Source organism: Cyprinodon variegatus, unplaced genomic scaffold (genome assembly GCF_000732505.1).
Source record: "Cyprinodon variegatus isolate N-32 unplaced genomic scaffold, C_variegatus-1.0 Scaffold162, whole genome shotgun sequence".
NCBI classification, from domain to species: domain Eukaryota; kingdom Metazoa; phylum Chordata; class Actinopteri; order Cyprinodontiformes; family Cyprinodontidae; genus Cyprinodon; species Cyprinodon variegatus.
The window spans coordinates 887,902-907,204 of NW_015150615.1; the positions used below are offsets into that span (position 1 = coordinate 887,902).

The 19,303-nt window shown below is 40.1% G+C and overlaps 1 protein-coding gene across 2 annotated transcripts in view; it reads right to left on the bottom strand.

The window, feature by feature from the left end:
• The window catches only part of LOC107086799 (zinc finger protein 536-like), a 291,793-nt gene that overhangs the window by 211,807 nt on the left and 60,683 nt on the right, over window positions 1-19,303 (bottom strand). Inside the window, exon 3 of one of the 2 annotated variants that reach the window (XM_015377994.1) lies at window positions 16,731-16,834. The gene's annotated coding sequence lies outside the window, so the exon portion shown is untranslated. Of the gene's footprint in view, window positions 1-16,717; window positions 16,835-19,303 lie in introns of both variants that reach the window. The other variant, XM_015377995.1, reaches the window with a different exon arrangement.

Here is a 19,303-nt window from a genome sequence, read left to right on the forward strand (position 1 = left end):
TCATCAATAGTCAAAGAACACAGTAAATCTGTATTGGTTCAGAAAAGCCTGATCCATGCCTTCCATAAGTGCAGATCAAGCAAAGTCACATCCGTCAAGTGTGAATGCATGAGAAAGCGACAATATTTGAGGAAGGCATCGTGAGACAAAGGGGCACGCTAATGAGGAACAAGAGAAGCACGGAGGAAAAACGTACAAATGATACAGCGAAGTAAAAAATAAAAAGTGACACAAAAGGAAAGCCACAGGAAGGCAAGCAAAACGGCCAGAAAAGGGGACAGATTAGTGAACGCTGAACGAGGCTTTAGAAACGCTGTCGGGGTGAAAGAGAATGCCACTAATAATGAGATGTCTATTTTACCCACCAGCTCTCCATCTCTCTCTCTCTCTCGCCGCTATGCCTGTTTTCCTCTGGCCCCCATTATCAGTGCACTTGAACCCGGGGATAACAATGAGTTCACAGAGATTGAGAAGTGCCGAGGCCTTAATTGTATGTATTTAGTCACGCAAACAGAGGCAATGGCCTGAGAACGCCTAGTTAGCCAATGACATCATTTAGCCACACAGCCACTTTAACTCAATGGGGCTGCTGTGGCGTACAGCTCTCTGTCACTTTACGCCATCCCTGCTTGTCATTGCTCTGCGTCTCTTTATCTCCTCACACTGGGGAAACATCCGGTGAAATGCCAGCGTATGAACCTTAATCAGTGGTTTTCCTTCCTCTGTGTTCTCTGCTTCTAACCCAGACACAAGCTGGAGGTTCCTCTTTCTGTAAGTCAGTTTGTTTAGAGGGCAGAAAATATAAATCTAAGAACTAAATGACGATTCAATCAAGTCTTTTAAGGAATCAATGAAGATAATTAGTGGACGACAGTCAAATTGCGCTTTTATGGGCAAACGTCTAGCACTTGCTCTTTAAATGGTTCGGAAAGGATTAATTAATGAATGTTCTACTGATCAGATGCTTTACCTAATAGTTCCAAAAGGTATTTCAGTGAACGCTGGGCTGCCTTCGGGGTATTTAATACCTTTTATGGACATGTTTTCCCTTTTTAACGCAGCACCTGCAAATGAGGACAGACTGCAAATGACCTCTGGCTCTGTGCTTGTGTGCTTGGACAGCAGTAAGAGCGTGTTCCTCTGCAGGTGTGTGTGTGCGTGAGAGTGTGTACATCTAGTTGTTTGCATGCATACTTTTGTCAATCAATAGTAGCTCCTGGCAGTCACAAAGAGAAAGATGGCACAGAGATGTTAGTGTGCCTGACTTGCTAGGCACAAAGAAGAGTGTGTGTGTGGGTGCCGAATGGAGGGGCGCTTCTCAAGCAGGGATGTCAGCACTTGAAAAATCAATCACCATCTGGGCTTGTTTTGTCCAAAGGACAGAAGGAGGGGAGGAAAGCTCACAAACGAGCACACATGTACCTCTCGCATCTTTCATTTCACGCTAAGACAACAGAGGGTAAAACAGCACATCGGCTCACGTCTCCCGCCCTTCTGCTTTAAGCGAACACTTAACTCCTCGCCTGCATCGTGCTGCTATCAAAGCAAGGGCAGTCCCCCCCCACACACACACACAACTTCTTCCTGGCCATTTTCAAATCAGGGGTTTACACTGGTTGCATCAAAAAAGGCAAAGATATAATTGAGGGGTGAAGTGGTCGAGCTCAGACGGGTGTTTTTTGGAGGAGAGCGGCAGCAACACAGGGGCCTATCAGAGCCATTAGGGCCGTGCAATGTGAACACACCGAAACAAGGCTGGGTGTGCAAGGTCACCCAAAGCAAACATGGATAAGAGGAAAGAAAAGCAAAGATTCATCTGCTTGAGTTAGCACCTCAGGTCAATGGGTTTAGCTCTCTTTTACCAAAGCATGCCGCCCGTTTATAAGCTGCTGCTTTCAAAACTGGCTTTTATGTCCACTTTTACATGAGAAAAGTCAACGTTTTACACAAAGAAGTTTTTTAACACATACGAACACAACCACCACCCCTAAAATTGAAAGCATGTGTGTGTATATGTGCATGAGCGGGACGCAATTCTGCTGCGGTGCTGCCTCTTTTGAGTTGCACAGCTGTGAGAGAAATGCCAGTAGCAGAGGCTGCTGATGCAGCGAAAGCATTTAATACTCAACAAACAGTTATCTAAGCCCATGTCCAATAGCTAGACACCACTGTTATGTGACCTACATATGAAACGAATAAGACTTTTTTAGTTTTTGGTTTGACAGTCAGGGTGTGGCGAGGGTGCACAGTGGGGGTTTGGGAGTGGATGTGAACAGAACACATTCAAATGGAAGTCATAAGATGGCAAAATATTTCTCTTAAGCCTTTCACCCTACGCCTCCTTCGCTTCCAATCCTTTCTCCTTCAGGAAAGAAATACTGAGAAAGTAACTGAGCATAAAGAACATGCCGGCAGACTTTTGATTTCATTTCTAAGAGAGAAATATCAATTATGCTGCATTAAACAATATCGCTTTTTTTTTTTTACTGATTATTTTACATGCACTGACAAAAATCATTAGATCTGCTGAAGAAACACTTAAATTTGGACAATATTTCACTGAGAAACTGAAAGAAAAATAAGAAAAAATTCCCTTTAACAAGTGTACTTGCCCTTAATTTGAACAGGTACTTAATTTAATATGTAATTAATTTGTATTTGTATCTAGCCCTGAAAATAAATGAAAATATTGTTTTTTTTTTATTATTATTTCATTACATTATATTATTACAGTTGCAAATGTTATCACCTACAAATAAAGAGATAATACATTTATTTCAAGAAAAAAATAAACATTTTTGCAGTAAGTTGGCAAATTTGGAGACATTAGTTTAATTTTGATTGGCAATAAGCTGGAACGGGTAGCAGAGAACATGAGTGACGGCATAACGAGTGGCTAGTGAACAAAAACATGACGCTCCCCTTAAATCATGCTTGTGGTCTGCACACATATTGAAAGTAGGAGGTTTAGGGTAGATCTAATCATTAAGATCTCACATTGGAGAATTTACCTCTGCATTTAACCCATCCCCTTGGGAAGCAGTGGGCTGCCATTGTGGGGTGCCCAGGGAGCAGTGTGGGGTTAAGGGTCTTGCTCAAGGACCCAGAGTGGCAGTCTGTGGGAGTGGGGCTCAAACTCAGAACCTCAGGATTCTGAGCTCTATGCCCTAACCACTAGGCCGCCACCAACAGCGTCATCTTAAAATACTCAACCAAGCAAATCAATGGTTGGAGCCATTCCTTTGGATTTTTCCCCTTGGTCCATTTTCAGATCTTCTCCTTAATTGCTAGGGTAGATTAGAGAGGCTAAGGCTGCCGATACAGAATAAAAGTCTGTCTTTTCAACCAGGATTGTTTAAACAGTGTGAAGTTCCTCAATGTTTGTCTATAGTGCGACAAAAAAGGGCTTACGAATGTAGAACGTTTGTCTATACTCTAGCGTGATGAATAAGGGCCTTAAAAAGGTAGAACGTTTGTCTATAGTGCGACAAAAAAGGGCCTTAGGAATATAGAATGTTTGTCTATACTCCAGCGTGACGAAAAAGGGCCTTAAGAAGGTAGAACGTTTGTCTATAGTGCGACAAAAAAGGGCCTTACGAATGTAGAACGTTTGTCTATAGCGTGACGAAAAAGGGCCTTAAGAGGGTAGAACGTTTGTCTATAGAGCGACAAAAAAGGGCCTTACGAATGTAGAACGTTTGTCTATAGCGTGACGAAAAAGGGCCTTAAGAGGGTAGAACGTTTGTCTATAGTGCGACAAAAAAGGGCCTTACGAATGTAGAACGTTTGTCTATAGTGCGACAAAAAAGGGCCTTAAGAATATAGAACGTTTGTCTATACTCCAGTGTGACGAAAAAGGGCCTTAAGAAGGTAGAACGTTTGTTGATAGTGCGACAAAAAAGTGCCTCACAAATGTAGAATGTTTGTCTATAGTGCGACAAAAAAGGGCCTTAAGAAAGTAGAACTTTTGTCTATAGTCAACGAAAAAGGGCAAGTTGAAGTTTGATTTGCTTTGATTAGTAAATATGGAGAGGATTTCAACTAGGAGCGAGCTCAGAGCTAATTACCGTTTTTTGCTAAAAAGCTGGGAGGCTTTGTTCAGAATAAGTTCACATGATGTTAAGCCTCTAACCAAAACACCTGTGCATCGCAGCAGCAGATTACAATGCGTTTCCTTTTCTTCCATTCATGTCACCAACATGGGTGTCATTCTAACTCGTTGCCAGAGGGGGCAGGAGTTTGCAAATCTCTGCAACTTGCACTAAGCTGCTTTACGATCCGTTCTTTGCAGAGTTCCAGATATGGTCTTTGAAAGCATTTGACGGGTTTGGGTGCCGTCTCACTTTAAAAACTGATGAATGAATAAAAAATGAACACACACACACACACACACACACAACAGTCAATCCTCCTGGCCACGTCAAGTGAGCAGGTGTCCTTAGTAATGCACCATTGCTCACTTGGATCTCTGCTTCTCAGGAAAGAGGGGGAAACAGGAGGAGGGGGTAAAGGAGGAATAAATAAAGGACAATTAGAGGAAAAGAATGAAGCATGTCTGCCTTGAAGAAAAAGTTTCTCAGTATTGCAGAGGAATCTTTTTTTATGTCTATCGGTCTGTTTGCCTAGTATGATTATTTGGGAAATGCCTCGGACTGTGTGACCAAAACAGGGCGAGCGAAGTGATGTCTGGCTGCATTCAACATTAGTTTCATAAGGCAGAACTGAGTTTAATTTGAAAGGATCTGGATACTGGAGCAGACCTCGATATACTTGTTACTTTGGGGGATGATCAAAAACCAAGATGCCATCAGGAAGACGGAGCACAAGTCCAGCTTAGGGGAAACAAGCAGGGAAGGATGCACTTAGTGAGGATCATGTCTTCACCCCCCGCTGAGCGACGGCTCCCTGGGACACAAACAGGAGACTGTTTGGTCGAACCCTGACGTTTATCACAGACGGTTCAGTTTATGGCGTGGATTCAAGCAAAACATGTTAAAAAATCTGAAATGTTTGTAGAAACTGCTTTTTTTAATTATTGGAAATTTGTCTTTGAAGTTATGGGTTATATTTTAATAAAGATGGATTTTTAGAAATATTATGAACAGTCAGGATACTATGGAACAAGCTTCTCTATTTTGGATTTACAGGTTAGTTTCTTTTTATTCCAGAATCGGAAACAGACCAAACAGAAATGTAGCCAGCATCAGTTCAGACAGGCTTTTTAAAAACCCTCATTACGTTACGCTTTATTTAAATTGCTAAATAAAAGATAAAACATCCTCTAAAGTAGAGCAGAATAAAAATATGCATTAATAAGTTCGACATATTTATTTCTTATCATAAAAAAGTACATAAATATTTGTTTTATAAATTTCAATGGGTCCAATATATATATAAATATTTTGCTCTGCTTACCATGGAAAGCTGAATAGTTAGCACAGGTGTTAGCATATCCTAGTATTGCAACTTTTCTGAGATTAAAGCTAAGATGAAGGAGAAAAGCATCAAACTTGGAAGCAAAGGAGCTCAGGGGGAACGTAGCGTTTGCTGTTTTTGTTTCTGGATAGGTTAGCATTAGCGGACATACAGAAGAAGAGCGGAGGGGAAGTGGTGCTTTGATCGCCTTCAATAGTCTGCTGTCTAAAAAGGCTTCATCCACAACAAGAAATAAGAAAGAGCAGGGGTGGCCTAAAGCAACCAAGATGCTATAAGGTTTAGGCTTATTTATTTATCTGTTGTCCCGGGACAGATCTTAAAGCTATAAATATGGCTGCTGATTTTGACAAAGCAGACAATTTATTCTATTATAAACAACATTTCTCTTTTAAATGTGCTGGTAGATAAATACTGTAATGTTTAACAGCTGTATAAAGTTAAAGTCGTAGGAAAGCCGCTGTTCCAACCGTTGTATTTCCGAATTCTCCCAGTGGTGCCCGACTTTACACGAGTGAATAAAGTGAATGTGATTGGTCGTTTATCAAGAGGGCGAGGTTGTTGTTGCGGAATGTTCACAAGAAAGTTTGATTGTGGCCGGTTTGTCAGAAGCACCTTGCTAACCAGTTAGCAACTTAGTGCTAGTAGATTCCCAATGGGAAATTCCATTGGGACCAAGCAGCACTAAATTGGTGACTTAGAAACGACACTGTCAAGGAACGCTATGGACAGAGGAAACATGCAAGAGGAGGAGTGTTTAGTGTCGGAGGTCGTGAATGAGTCTCCTCCGTCATCCATTTTTTATTCAGAGGAGGAAAGCGGGGAGGAAGATGTTGTGGAAGAGGACGCCAGGGCGGCAGAAGCTTGGTTTGGTGTAGAAGGCTTCCAGCCGTACATGTTTGAGCCCTTGCCTCGCAGCGCTGCCAGTTCTGTTAGCTCTACGCCTGCTGAAGACACAGACGTCCATCTAAGCCAGAATGATTTTACATTTAAATATCATTTCCCTACAACTTTAAGAGGTAAATTCCTTTTATGTAGGATTTCCCAAACTGAACTTTATCCACTCAGAAATCTGCCCCAAACCCACTCATTTCCAAACCTCGTATCAAAAATCAGACGAGTATTCAGGAAATCTCCTTTGTGAACTTTAAATGCATCCCAATGTGGCCGGCGACAAAGGCCTCTACCCTTCCTCCTTATTCTCTGTGACATGTAAGTTTAGGATTGTTCAATGGATCTGCGGGTGGGTATCCCATTCTTCCCTCTTCCCCCTTTATATGCCTCCTTCTTTTAGAGCATTAGGGCGAGTAGCCATTGAACTACAACGGCTGCTATAAAAATGGATCAGGATTAAAATGACCTCACACAACAAAATTAAAAGTTCCCCCAATGTATCTTTTCTTTAAGACATTCCCGGCTTCCTTGGAAACAGGATTGTTTCTTGACAAAGTGGTCTCAGCTTAACAATGAGCACCTTTCAGACGCACACAGAGTGTGCCTTTAGAGCCGCAGAGAGACGGATTTCACATATCAATCAAAAGAGAGATGGTGGGAAGGTCGGGGGGGCCTGTTTAATCAGAGCGGCTCTAGAGAAACGGCGAGTGCATTCAGACGGAAGATATGCATTTCACACAAGGAATCATAAGAAAAGTCTTTAGGTAGATATGAGCTGCTAGTCTTCAGCCTGGTCCCAAACTAAATACAGCAGAAGATTCCTTAACAACTGGAGAGAAAGTGCTTGAAAAAAGGTTCCTTTAGGTTTTTTCTAATGCGATTCAGTTCCTATCTGTGTGCTTCTGGTGGGGTAGAGGGTGCAAATGGTCACCTAATAGGCCAACTGTGGCCATAATTGCTGTTAATCTTATTGAAAATTAATAAAGTGTCATAAGAGATAATTCACAGCTGGATTTAGCCACCCGAACAAGGAAAACGACAAAAAACTGGACATCGTCAAAGCCAGACAGTCAGTGCTTATCAGGCATCCCAGGTCTCCCGAAAGTTCCAGGAGTCTCCCTGATATCGATAGTTGCTCGCAGATTCCCGGATTTTAGACTATGCAAGGTGGTGTTTTTTTAAAGTTTAAATCAGCCGTTCCAACCGTTACATTTCCAAATTCTCCAGAGTGGTGTACGACTTTACACGAGTGAATAAAATTCATGTGATTGGTCGTTTATTAAGGGGGCGGGATTGTTATGGCGGAAGGTTCGCAAGAAAGTTTGGTTGTGGCTAACCAGTTAGCAACTTAGTGCTAGTAGGTTCCCAATTGGAAATTCCATTGGGACCAAGTAGCGCTAAATTGGTGACTTAGAAACGACACTGTCAAGGAACGCTATGGACAGCGGAAACATGCAAGAGGAGGAGAGTTTAGTGTCTGAGGTCGTCGATGAGTCTCTTCCATCAGACATTTTTCATTTAGAGGAGAAAAGTGGGGAGGAAGATGTTGTGGAAGAGGACGCCAGGGCGGCAGAAGCTTGGTTTGGTGTAGAAGGCTTACAGCCGTACATGTTTGAGCCCTCGCCTCGCAACGCTGCCAGTTCTGTTAGTTTTACGCCTGCTGAAGACACAGACGTCCATCCCAGTGAACGCTGGGACGGAACTCAATGGGAAAGGAAATGATTCTTATATCTTATTTCAACCATTGCGTATATTAGCTGTGACATATGAATCAAGATGCTATGACCGATGTCTTTTTTATGTTCTGAACATGAGCTCAAAAAATGAAGCTTTGGGTCAACATTTCAAAATCAGCAATAAAAGCAACAGAAAATGGAAAAAATGAAGTGGTAGAGAGAAAAAACCTTCCAGAAATAAAGTGAGCATAACTAAATATGTGCTTAAAACCCAACCTTAAAAGGATTGATTAACTTCAAATTTATTGAATATATATATATATATCTTTTATGTTAAAAGCAATAGAGTATAAGTACTGTAAGCTGTTCAGTTTTTATATATTGAAATATTGTTACACAGATATCGCGGTGTTGTTTACGTGCATTCTGGGTTAGCATCATGATCCAAACATTTTCTCAGCGATATCAGAACGAAGAGTTACAACGACTGAAACAGTCTTCACTGTCACTTTAAAAAGTTGTCATTATCTTCCTATTTGATTTTATATTCCCGTTAGCTTCTGCCTATAGCGCAAGCTCTAGCTAATATAGTCAACAGTAGATCCCAAGCCGACCACATTTGTTTGTTTCAACAGATATTTTATGTATAAAGGCTTGTGAAAACTTCGGGGTAGCGACGCAGTGATGCATTATCTGAATTAACACCACTCACATTAAATACAATAAAAAACAGCTTTGCTAATGCTAGCCTTCCTGTGTTTAATCTGTTGGTTCCAGTCCAGTACAACCTAACCATGTCAGCTACCCAGCATGCATTGCACAGGGGAAAATATCAAGACCTCCATGGATGAAAAACTGAACAAAGGATATATAATTTTTGAAATAGTTATTAGTTTTTATAGATCACAAATTGGCAAATTTTAACTTAGACTTGGATTCGTTTCTAGGCTAGATAATAATATCTATATATATTACATTTTATTTTTATTCAATAACACTGGTAGGACAGTTCCAATATTTTAATATTTAACAGCGTATTTGATGTGCTGGATTTTATATGGTGTTTTTATATAACTGTGTTTTAAACTGTTTTACTGAAGGAATTTTAAAAACATGGCAAAACAATTTCCATACTTTTGTAGATAATTTATTTTGGGCATTCTTGTGAGTCATTCTGTAGCCTTTATTTTGTTATATATCAAAATGGAAACTGTATCATATTGTTTGAGATTAAAAACTATATTTGGAGATAATTTTTTCCCAAATCCTACAGCACTGCTTCCTATATCATAGAATCATAGAAAGATAAAAAAAAAACCAACCTGTTAACCCAGCATGAGCTAATAAACAGCACAGAAGTAGAAAATTTATGGTTTTGAATTTGAACTTAAAATATAAGAACATGTCATATTTGGTACTTTGGTTTTTACACTCCAGGTTAGATTTAAACAACTAGAATCTGGTATGAAACAGACCGTTGATGCATTAAGAAAAACCAATGAGTGTTTACTTTCTTCTTACCATGATCATAAAAACACCCTAAACTCAAAGGAAGAAGTTTAGTATTTTAATACTTTGGTGTTTGCGAAACAGAGCTTATTAGAAATAGGACGATCACTTCTATAAATGTACGATGAATCACAGAAAAATAAGGTATTTGGTAGATCTTCCGTCCACTCAGGACGCGTTACCCCACTTTTCTCCTGTGTTTGTTGAATGATATCATTTCTCTGGGCCTAGACCTTTACTGTATAATGTAGATCTCACTATAAATGAGAAAAAAAAGGTATTTGTATTCATATGGTGTGTGAGCTATTTTTAAGTAGGGGTGCTGTGAAAGTGTGGAATTGGGGACAAGGCAGCCTTGCACCGGGCCGTGACACAGACTTATGTTAAACCTAATTAGATCATGATAATAGCTTTAGGGCCCCAGTGATCAATGCTAGAGGTCTGTGGAGATGAACTTTCCTTAAGTTTCCAGCCGTGCGTCGTTTGTTTCCACACACAAAGCCGCTGAGGACGGCAGGTTTCCAGGTTTCACATCCATCAGAGAACATCCATGAAACCTAAGTACCAGTTTATCCAGTAACAGTGAAGATCTGCCAATATTTGATCTTTTAGATTTTAGTACTGAAGCACAGCCTGGGCAATGGTTGCCGACCGTCCCTTGAAAAACGGAATTGTTCCATATTTAGATAGAAGTACCTGTCCCGTATTTAGAGGAAAAGAAACGCATTTTGTCCCGTATTGCTGTGAGAGTAAAAAAATAGTCACTAAAAAGCTGATGGAAAATGAATAACAAGGGCACGTTAGATACAAAACTTACGGTAAACTTGTCCTGTCCCTGTCCTGCGTTGTGACCAATGAGGTGACAACATATATGTAACGATCCAGAATCCCCTCATCCCATTGGTCGAGCCAAGTGTTGCTCACAGAGAAGAAATCGTGAGACAACAGAGCAGCATGGAGGACGAACGGAGTCATTTAAATACTGATGCTGTTTTTGGGGGCAAACAGCTCAGAGGAAATACAAATGGAAAAAGAAACCAACCCCAAAAAAAGGGGCAATGAACCGAATAATAATTTTTCCCGGTTTAAAAACGCAACCCAAAAGCAATGCAATAAAAGCAAAAAAAAGGTTGAAAAGTTGCAAAAAATTGCCGGTGCAACAAAAAAAAGCAACAATTAATGGTTTAAAATTAATTTTAAAAGTTGAAAGTAAACAAGAAAAGCCTAAGGTTAAAGTTGGTTGCCAATTTGAAATAAAAGGAAATGCCGGAAAAAAAATTGGTTTCCAAGGGGTCAAGGCAACCAAAAATAACCAACCAAATCAAAGCAAAATTGAAAAGTAAAAAAAACAATTTAAAAAAAAAAAAGGGGGTAAAAAAAAAATCTACACGCCAGGAGGGGTAAAGGCAATCGGGTCAGCTGGCACACACGAGGGGTCCCGTTTTTTTCTTTCAGGGAGTTAGCCCTAGCAATGACAGAAAGCAGCTGTTCGGACTCAGCCCGTCCGCAGGAGTCGGATATGAAGCTGGAAGCAGCAGGGGTCTAGTTTTAAACTCCTCGCAGACGGAAATCCATGAATTCTCCGAGCCTCTCCCGTTGTTGAGTGCAGGCCTAATGTGTCCAATTCACAAAAAGACAGCCGCTGATTGGGAGCTGCATTTCCATCAGCCATGTTATAGAGGAGTCTAGTTTACAGCTTACAGACTCTTCAGATCACTTTCACTGAAGTCTAAGAGGATTTTTTATGCTTCCATTACTAACTAATGTAATTTGGGTAATGTAATAATTTAACATGTCTGGGTCTGCTTACATGCCAGGGAGCTAGCTTGTATTGCGTGTGATTAGTCTTGATATCGGATGCTGTGGGATTCCCTGTACGTACACCACGGACTGAAGTTTTTCTTTTTTTTTCTTTTTTTATTTCCAGTTGCGGGATCAGAAGTTGTCCAAGAACTTCTCCCTTCCCAGCACAGGGAGGGATGCTTTCAGGAGGCGAAACTGTAGAATGAAGGCTGATCAACTAATGGTGCTTGACGCTGGTATTGTGTTTGCATTTTGCACACTGTAATTACCTTTAGACAAGCTCTAGTTTAGAACCAACATTCGTGAACTGTGGAAAACTCACCCACCCATTTAATTTCACCACTGTCAGCTGCTAAGGCTGCTGTGCCTTTAACTACAGCCTCCTATTATCAGAAAGAAAGTTTGAAATCATCTTAGTGCGGATGAAGCGGAGGGTAAAGTCTGGAGTCTCTGAGAAAATGACATGATGCCAGCTTGTCTCACTCAGTCTGCGTCTCTACACAGATTTAGGTTATTGATATAGTAGCTTTTTTTTTCCCCTTCATTTTTTGGGGGGGAATTTCTGACACATTTCAAAATAAAAGTACAGTGGTACTTAAAAGAAAATAAATATTTTCATTTAATAAGAGCTTACCAGTTGGTTGACACTTAAGTATGAAAAAAAATGTTCTGTTAGGTTATATGATACCTTTAGTAGAAATCTAAAGGTATCATATAACCTAGAATAAAGGGTTATAAATTAAAAATTATTTGTAAAATAAATAGAACTTTATTGATCTCACAATGGAGGAATTAGCTCTCTGCATTTAACCCAACCCGGTTCTGCTCAGAGAGCCAGAGTGGCAGTCTGTGAGAGAGGGTTTTAAACTCACAACCTCAGGATTCTATGCCCTAAACACAAGGCCGCCACTCCCCATCAATAAACCTCCAATATATAGCATTTGATGACTTTTAATAACCTTAAACAACTTTGACACGATACCAGTATTGTAGTTTTAAGTATTGTCATGAAGTTTAATAAGAAAGCACCTAAGTAGGCTTCCTGAAAGCAAACTGGGTTCTGCTGGAGGAATGGGCCAAAGATCCAGCAAACTGATGCCAGAAACATCGGACTTTTTTATACCTAGAACTAATACGTTTGTGGTGATTTAATGAATTTAGTGTTAATAAGTAAAAAAGCAAAAAACGCATTTTTTTGTAGCGATCGGCGAGTCTGGGAGCGGCCATTTTTGCCCAAATATAGTAACGCCTCACTGCTGCCATCTTCCAGCAGTGACTTCACGGTGCGGTAAGCCTAGCGCCATTCTCCCCGCTTTACAAGCAAAATCAATGGGAACTACTAGACACATCTGCAATCAACAACAATCATTGAAGATTTCCAGACAACTTCACCATTGAAATTCACCAGAGCTATAGTGAAACTGACAATGCCCACGTGCATGGCAGTTGGATGTTGGAATACATTGGATAAAAGTGAAAAAACATTTGTTATTTCACATTTCCGATTCCTGATCCTCCACTGACGGGTTCGTTGTTGGATTGCCAACTTGAAGAGGGAGGATTTGCCATCTAACTTCTGAACAGAGAAAAAACACGTAATATGTAGCCAACATTTGGAAGAAGAATGTTTTCAAGATGACTTGGATAATAGCGCGTTTTGACAAACACCAGATACAGGACTGGGACTTGCTCAACAGCCGATACCACACCGTGATGTCACAAACCAGTAGGTGGCAGTAGTGTTCTTTGACAAACATGGATGCCTTCAATAAAGCACATTCACATGAAGATTACTCTTAATTTAAAACACTTATCATTGAACAGTATGGAATAATTTCATATTTAAAGTACTTTCAGAAGTTGTAATTCTGAATATTACCAGACTTTTCCTTTAAAAACGGTTCTAGGAAATCTCAGAAATGAACATTTCATTTTGAAGATATTAGGAATAAAAAATAAAGCTTTTCAATCAGACATTTAACAAATGTCTTCTTAATTTGGCCTTAAAGCATTAGTTTGAATCAAGTAAACGTGGTTTTTACTGTAGGAAACCAACTTTTGTCTGAACCCTGCATGGAAACAAATGTGAGGGAAGATGAACTTCAGTGGGCTGAATGAGTCGCCACTTCTTTTGACTCCCTGTGCACAAACGCAGAGCTGGACCTCCAATAATCTGAAATAAACTTCAACCTTCTGGATTAAACACCTGTTAGATGGCTTCCGAGAAATTCCAGAACGACATTCCTAACGGTCGGCTGTCTAGCACCAAGGTGACAAAATCTTTTTTATACTTTGCAACGGCACATTGCTTAACACTTGTGTCATACGCTGCATTTTTTAAATAAAACCTGGGGCGAAGATGAAGGGCGATATTCTTCCAGATTACAAATGTCTATTTGATGTTAAGACAACTTGCATGGATGAAGGAATAATGTGATTTAGGACACAAAACCGCCTCAGGAAAAAAAAAAAAGGGCGTCCCTCAGCTTGTTGCTGAACAGCGAGGTGTTAAGTTTCCACGGCGACATCTATCTCTCGTCACCACCTTGAGGGCATCTTTTAACCAGAGGAATTTAGCCATTACGTGGCATTAACCTCATTAGAAAACACTCTTTAGCTGCTCCAAGATAAAATTGATTTACTGCTGCCATTTCCACCACTGCTCTCGATCAATGGTTAAACTATCCCTTTTATGGCCCTGTGCACACTCTCTCTGCTCTTTTCTACACTTTTCTTTAACTGCACTTTAATCTCATTTCTCCCTCCACTCCTTGTCCTTGTGGCAGGTGTGTAAGTCGCAGCGCGGTGAAGAGCTGCTCTCATCCCGCAGTGGATGAGAACGAGACGAAATCCTCACGCCGCCGAGCCGACTGTCTAGGAATTCCTGGAATGATTGAATTCAGACTCAAACGCTCTGATTTTTGCTCAGAAACGATTACACCATTTCTTTCCTCACATGGTTGAACACAATTTATGTTTTTCATCAAAAATTCTTTCTTTAATGTGGATTTTTTAACTAAGGTAGAACTATTAACTGTGGAAAAAATCAATATCAAAATTAAAAAAAAGTTTTAATATTCCTTTGAGGTGGTTTTTTAACTTTTTTTGTAAAGGAGTAAATGTGCTAAAGAGATGGAACGACATTTGATGAATACGTTTTAGAATACAGGTGCAAGTTATTGATTAATGAATAAGTCTAAAGGTTATTGATCCAGTTGATCAACTAGCAATTCATTGATAAGCAGCCATTTTCACAAATATATATTTTATCAGAAGAATCCTTCCACAAAATAAAGGGATTTTTAAATTTTTTTTTTTTACTATACGCTCAATTAAGAAAATAGTACATTATTACCGTATTTTCCGGACTATAAAGCACACTATAAGCCACACCCACTAAACTTTTTGAAAAAACTTGAAACGTACAATTATGAGCCGCGCCTGGCTATAAGCTGCCGATTCTACTGAGCTGTGTAACCTGTAGGGGGAGCTGTACATATCACCTCTGGAGAAGGGACAAAGAAGAAGAATGTTAGCTCGTGCTAGCTTGTTGGCTCGCAGCGGTAATAGCTTCTACTGAAAGATGGGACTTCATCGGATCTTTATTTCAGCTCTAAAGGAGTTGAGCTCTGTCTCTTTATTGGTTCTGCTGCTTTAATTTGGGAAATAAATGTCAAAATGTGTGAATTCACGACATTTGTTCTCCGTCGTGCCTGCTGTTAGCATGTTCTTTAATTAGCCGCTTATTCTTTGATTTCCAACTTTCACTTCCCCCTCTGGCGATTAGGAAAAATCCATAGAAAACCACACCTTCTTATAAGCTGTGGCTTATAGTACGGAGAATACGGTATATTTTAAAAATTTAGCTGTACTAAATACTGTTTCCAAAAAAGTTAAAAAAACAATCCACTGGACTTTGTTTCTAAGTTTGAAGACGTTTCGCTTCCCATCCAGGAAGCTTTTTCAATTCAAAATGTCAGAAATAGCGTTGAGTTCAAGGTTTTATACAGTAGCTCAACAAAGCCTAGTTTTTGTATAAATAATGGCCTGGAATCAAGATGCACCTGAGCGAAATGCAGGCCCAGTCCTATATTGGAGGATTTACGGTATTTCTTCTGTGTAAAACGGAGGCGTTTTCCACGTCTGCGGCAGAAAGCATGCCTCGTTCTGACAGCTCAGGTTTATGTGGACATTGAAGCAAATCAAGCAATACTATACTTCTCTGATGAATCAATATCACCACCATTTCAGCGTTCCTTCCTTCCCTCCATCTTTGGTGTGCGTGCTCCTATCTCATCTCTCCCTGTCTGGGGGAATTGATCTGCACAGATGGAGCGATATCAGCCCCCCCCCCACATGCCCTTCTTTCACCACACTTTTGACACATAAATAAAATATGTGACCTTTTTTGTTTCAGTGTTAGTTCTGAGAAAGGGAGCGGGGCGCGCGGGACTCTCACACAAAGTCGCTGGTAGACAGGAGGGATAGAGGAGTCGGCTGGTTGCCATCACTCACAGTTCACAGACACTGTACAAAATCCACTCAACTTTCCAACATATGCCGTCTTCTCATGGCGACGCAGACAGACTCTGAGGAATGGCGTAAAAAAAAAATGTAGGAGAGCTCTAAATTATTCATGCATTTCTTTTTTCGTCATTATGTCTAAATTTACAGCAGCCCAGTCACATGGATCTATGGTTACATTTATACTGAAACTCTTAAAAAAAAAAAAAAAAAGACAGGAGGACGTGAAAAATCAACCGAATAAAACCAAAATAACAGATCAGGCCTGGCCATTAACAGGCCAACGCAACATGTTCCTCCACACAGTGGCTAGATATTCCCAGTGAAATGTCAAAGGCAATTCCACAGCTCGGCAACAAATAGCTGCCCGCTGAACTAACCTGGCATCCTTTGGGATGGAGCCGCTCGGGCCTGCAGGGAGGGATCCGCTCACATAGGTAACAGGGTCAGGGTTTTAAAAGGTTTCTTTAAAGGAATCTTTACGTTGTTGTGTTGCAAAGGCACTGCTTGTGTTTGCTTAAAGACAAGCCAGGTACTACATATGAGGACTAATGAGATTAAACAGGAATAATCTGATGATACGCTCATGAAGTCTGCCTGTATGTCCACCCAAAGCTGGCTCATGTGTGATACAATCAGCCTTAATGTGACCCCAGACAAACCGCAGCGTAAAGGACCTGAGAACTTCTCTCCCTCACCCCGTCACCTTGCTTTCTGTCCATCTCCTGTTTCCCTGACTTTAAACGTTCTCCGTCTTTGCAGAACAATAGCAGCATGTATCCAGTTTAGCCCCGTTCCCCCACACACACACACACACACAGGAACAACTTTCTCTCCTCCACTTTCTCCCTCTCTCCTTCCTCAAAGCCCTGAGTCACCTCAGACAGTCACCTCAGACGGTGGGAGGGGGGTTGTTCCTCAGACTGTGCGACAGCGTGCTTAGCCCAGTTAAGCCAGCTCCAGCTCCGCTCCTGCTCGCCGCTGCACAGAGAGCCCTGCGAGAGAGAGAGAGAGAGAGGAAGAGAGGATGAGGGGAGTGCTGCTGAGTTCATTATCATTGTCGCCGTCCGCTTTCCCACAACACACTCCTCTCTACAGTATGTACGTAGCACCCCCCCCCACTCATCTGGAAGGGCTTTCCCTTCCCTGGAAAGAGGAGGGGACGGTGAATCCAGCCATGCTCTCTTTTAGGTTTTTAATATTTCATAGTTTCTGTTCCAGTTTTCTAATTTAGAGCACGCTTTGACCTGTTGCTACAACGCTGTGCATTTCAGCATACAATCTAAAGCACTGGAAAACGATCTAGAAATAAGTAGAAAATGTCTTGAAGTGTATTTACCCTTAATTTTAGAAGGTAAATGACAGCTTGCCAATAGAATGAGTATTTTTATTACTCTTAAAATAAGATAATTAGATAACATGCACTTGTAATTAGACAATGCAATTGCATTTTCTAATTTTAAATGTAAACTGTCTCGTTCCATTGGCAAAATGTCACTTTTACCTCCTTAATCCAAGAACAAATACACTTATTTTAAGAAAACATGACTTATCTAGATTTTGATTTTTTTTCAGTGAGCAGTTAGAAACCTTTTTCTTTATATTTTCCATATATTTGACTGAATTTTTGGTGCGATCACTGGAAAAATCTAAATCTAGATAAGTCATTTTTTCCTAAAATAAGTGCATTTGTTCTTAGATTGAGAAGGTAAAACAGAAATATTGGCAATGGAACAAGACAATTTAGATTTAAAATAAGAAAACACTATTGAATTGTCTTATTCCAAGTGCATTTTATCTAATTATCTTATTTTAAGAGTAAAAATACTCATTCCATTGGCACACTATCTCATTTACCTACTGAAATTAAGGGCAAATACACTTAATTTAAGATATTTTTTAACTTATTTCTAGATCATTTTTCAGGTGTTTTTAATTTGTTAAAAACCTAAACTGGAAAAACGATCTAGAAGTAAGACAAAAAGTGTATTTACCCTTAATTTGAATAGGTAGCTGAGATAATTTGCCAATAGAATTAGTATTTTTACTCTTAAAATAAGATAATTAGATAACATGCACTTGAAATAAGACAATGCAATTGTGTTTTCTTATTTTAGGTGTAAATTGTCTTGTTCCATTGGCAAAATGTCTCTTTTACCTCCTTATTGCAATAACAAACGCGCTTATTTTCAGAAAAAATGACTTCCCTAGATTTCGATTCTTTCCAGTGTAAAGGTCTTTTACATCTAATTTCTGGATTCTTTTTTAGCAATAAATAATGTATGACAAAATGGAAAACCAGAAAACAGATCCAAGTGGCGGCAGCAAATTCAATTAAAAAATCAATCAGTTGCTGTTAAGTGCGCCCAATAAGCTCTTGTGATGAAAGAACGTCTCTTTATATTTTTTTTCCTGCCTTCACTTTATCGTTTTAAACGCTTTTTTTTGTGCTTAAGGTTTTTAGCTCAGCTTTTGAGGAATTGCTTGTGTACTGGATCGAGGAAAACGAGGGTAAACCGCCACCTATCCATCCATTTTCTTTCATTGCTTTTCCTTTTGTAGGGTCAGAAGGGATCGGACGCCTTTTGGGAAGGAAAACACTGGACTGGTCACCATTTCCCCTCATAGGATAAACAGAAATGAACAAAATAATATGAAGAGAAAAACCTGGAGAAAATCCTCACATGCATGAGGAGAACATGTAAACAGGAACCAGCCGAAACATTCCTGCATTTATTTAACTTTCCTAAATACTGCTGCCTGGATAGAAATAAAATAGAATCTTTAAAATAAATTCTACAGGGTCTGAGAGGCTCGCACAGAGAAATAATATTTGAAGGCAGGATGGTGAGCTGGATTCTGGAGAAGGTGGACTTTCTAACTTCAAAATAGATTCAAACTACTTTTTACCCACTGATCACAGCATGTATAGCTGCCATAGTTACAGGAAAAGAAAGGATAGGGTAGCTCCGCCCAACGCGCATCACACCCTCTGTTTTACCCCACAGCCAGAGCAGAAAAGATGCCTCAGCCGTACATCACAACTAAAGTTGTAGAAGTATCAAAAGTGAAGCAGCACGTGCATTTTTGCTCGCTCTGCTGCAGAACCGTTTTGCTTTCTTAAGTCGGCACCGCGCTCTAAAGCCTGACTTTGGTTCATCCTTGTTTTGTCTTTTTTTGGCTTGAATCTGAGAAATGTGACATGGAGAACAAGTCATTTCCCAGATCTATCATAGAGCTACAAGGATCTGGCAACGCCTGAGCTCCGTCTGTGACTTCAACCTACTATACCCAATCCTGTCGTTGATGTTGATGTCGTGTCGTTAATGTTGGCATGGTAACAGAAGTAAATATTTATGTATTTTGGACCTGTCGATTCTATAAAACATATATATATATATATATACTGTATATTAGGGCTGTCAAAATTAACGCGTAAACGCGAGATGATTAATTTCTGGAAT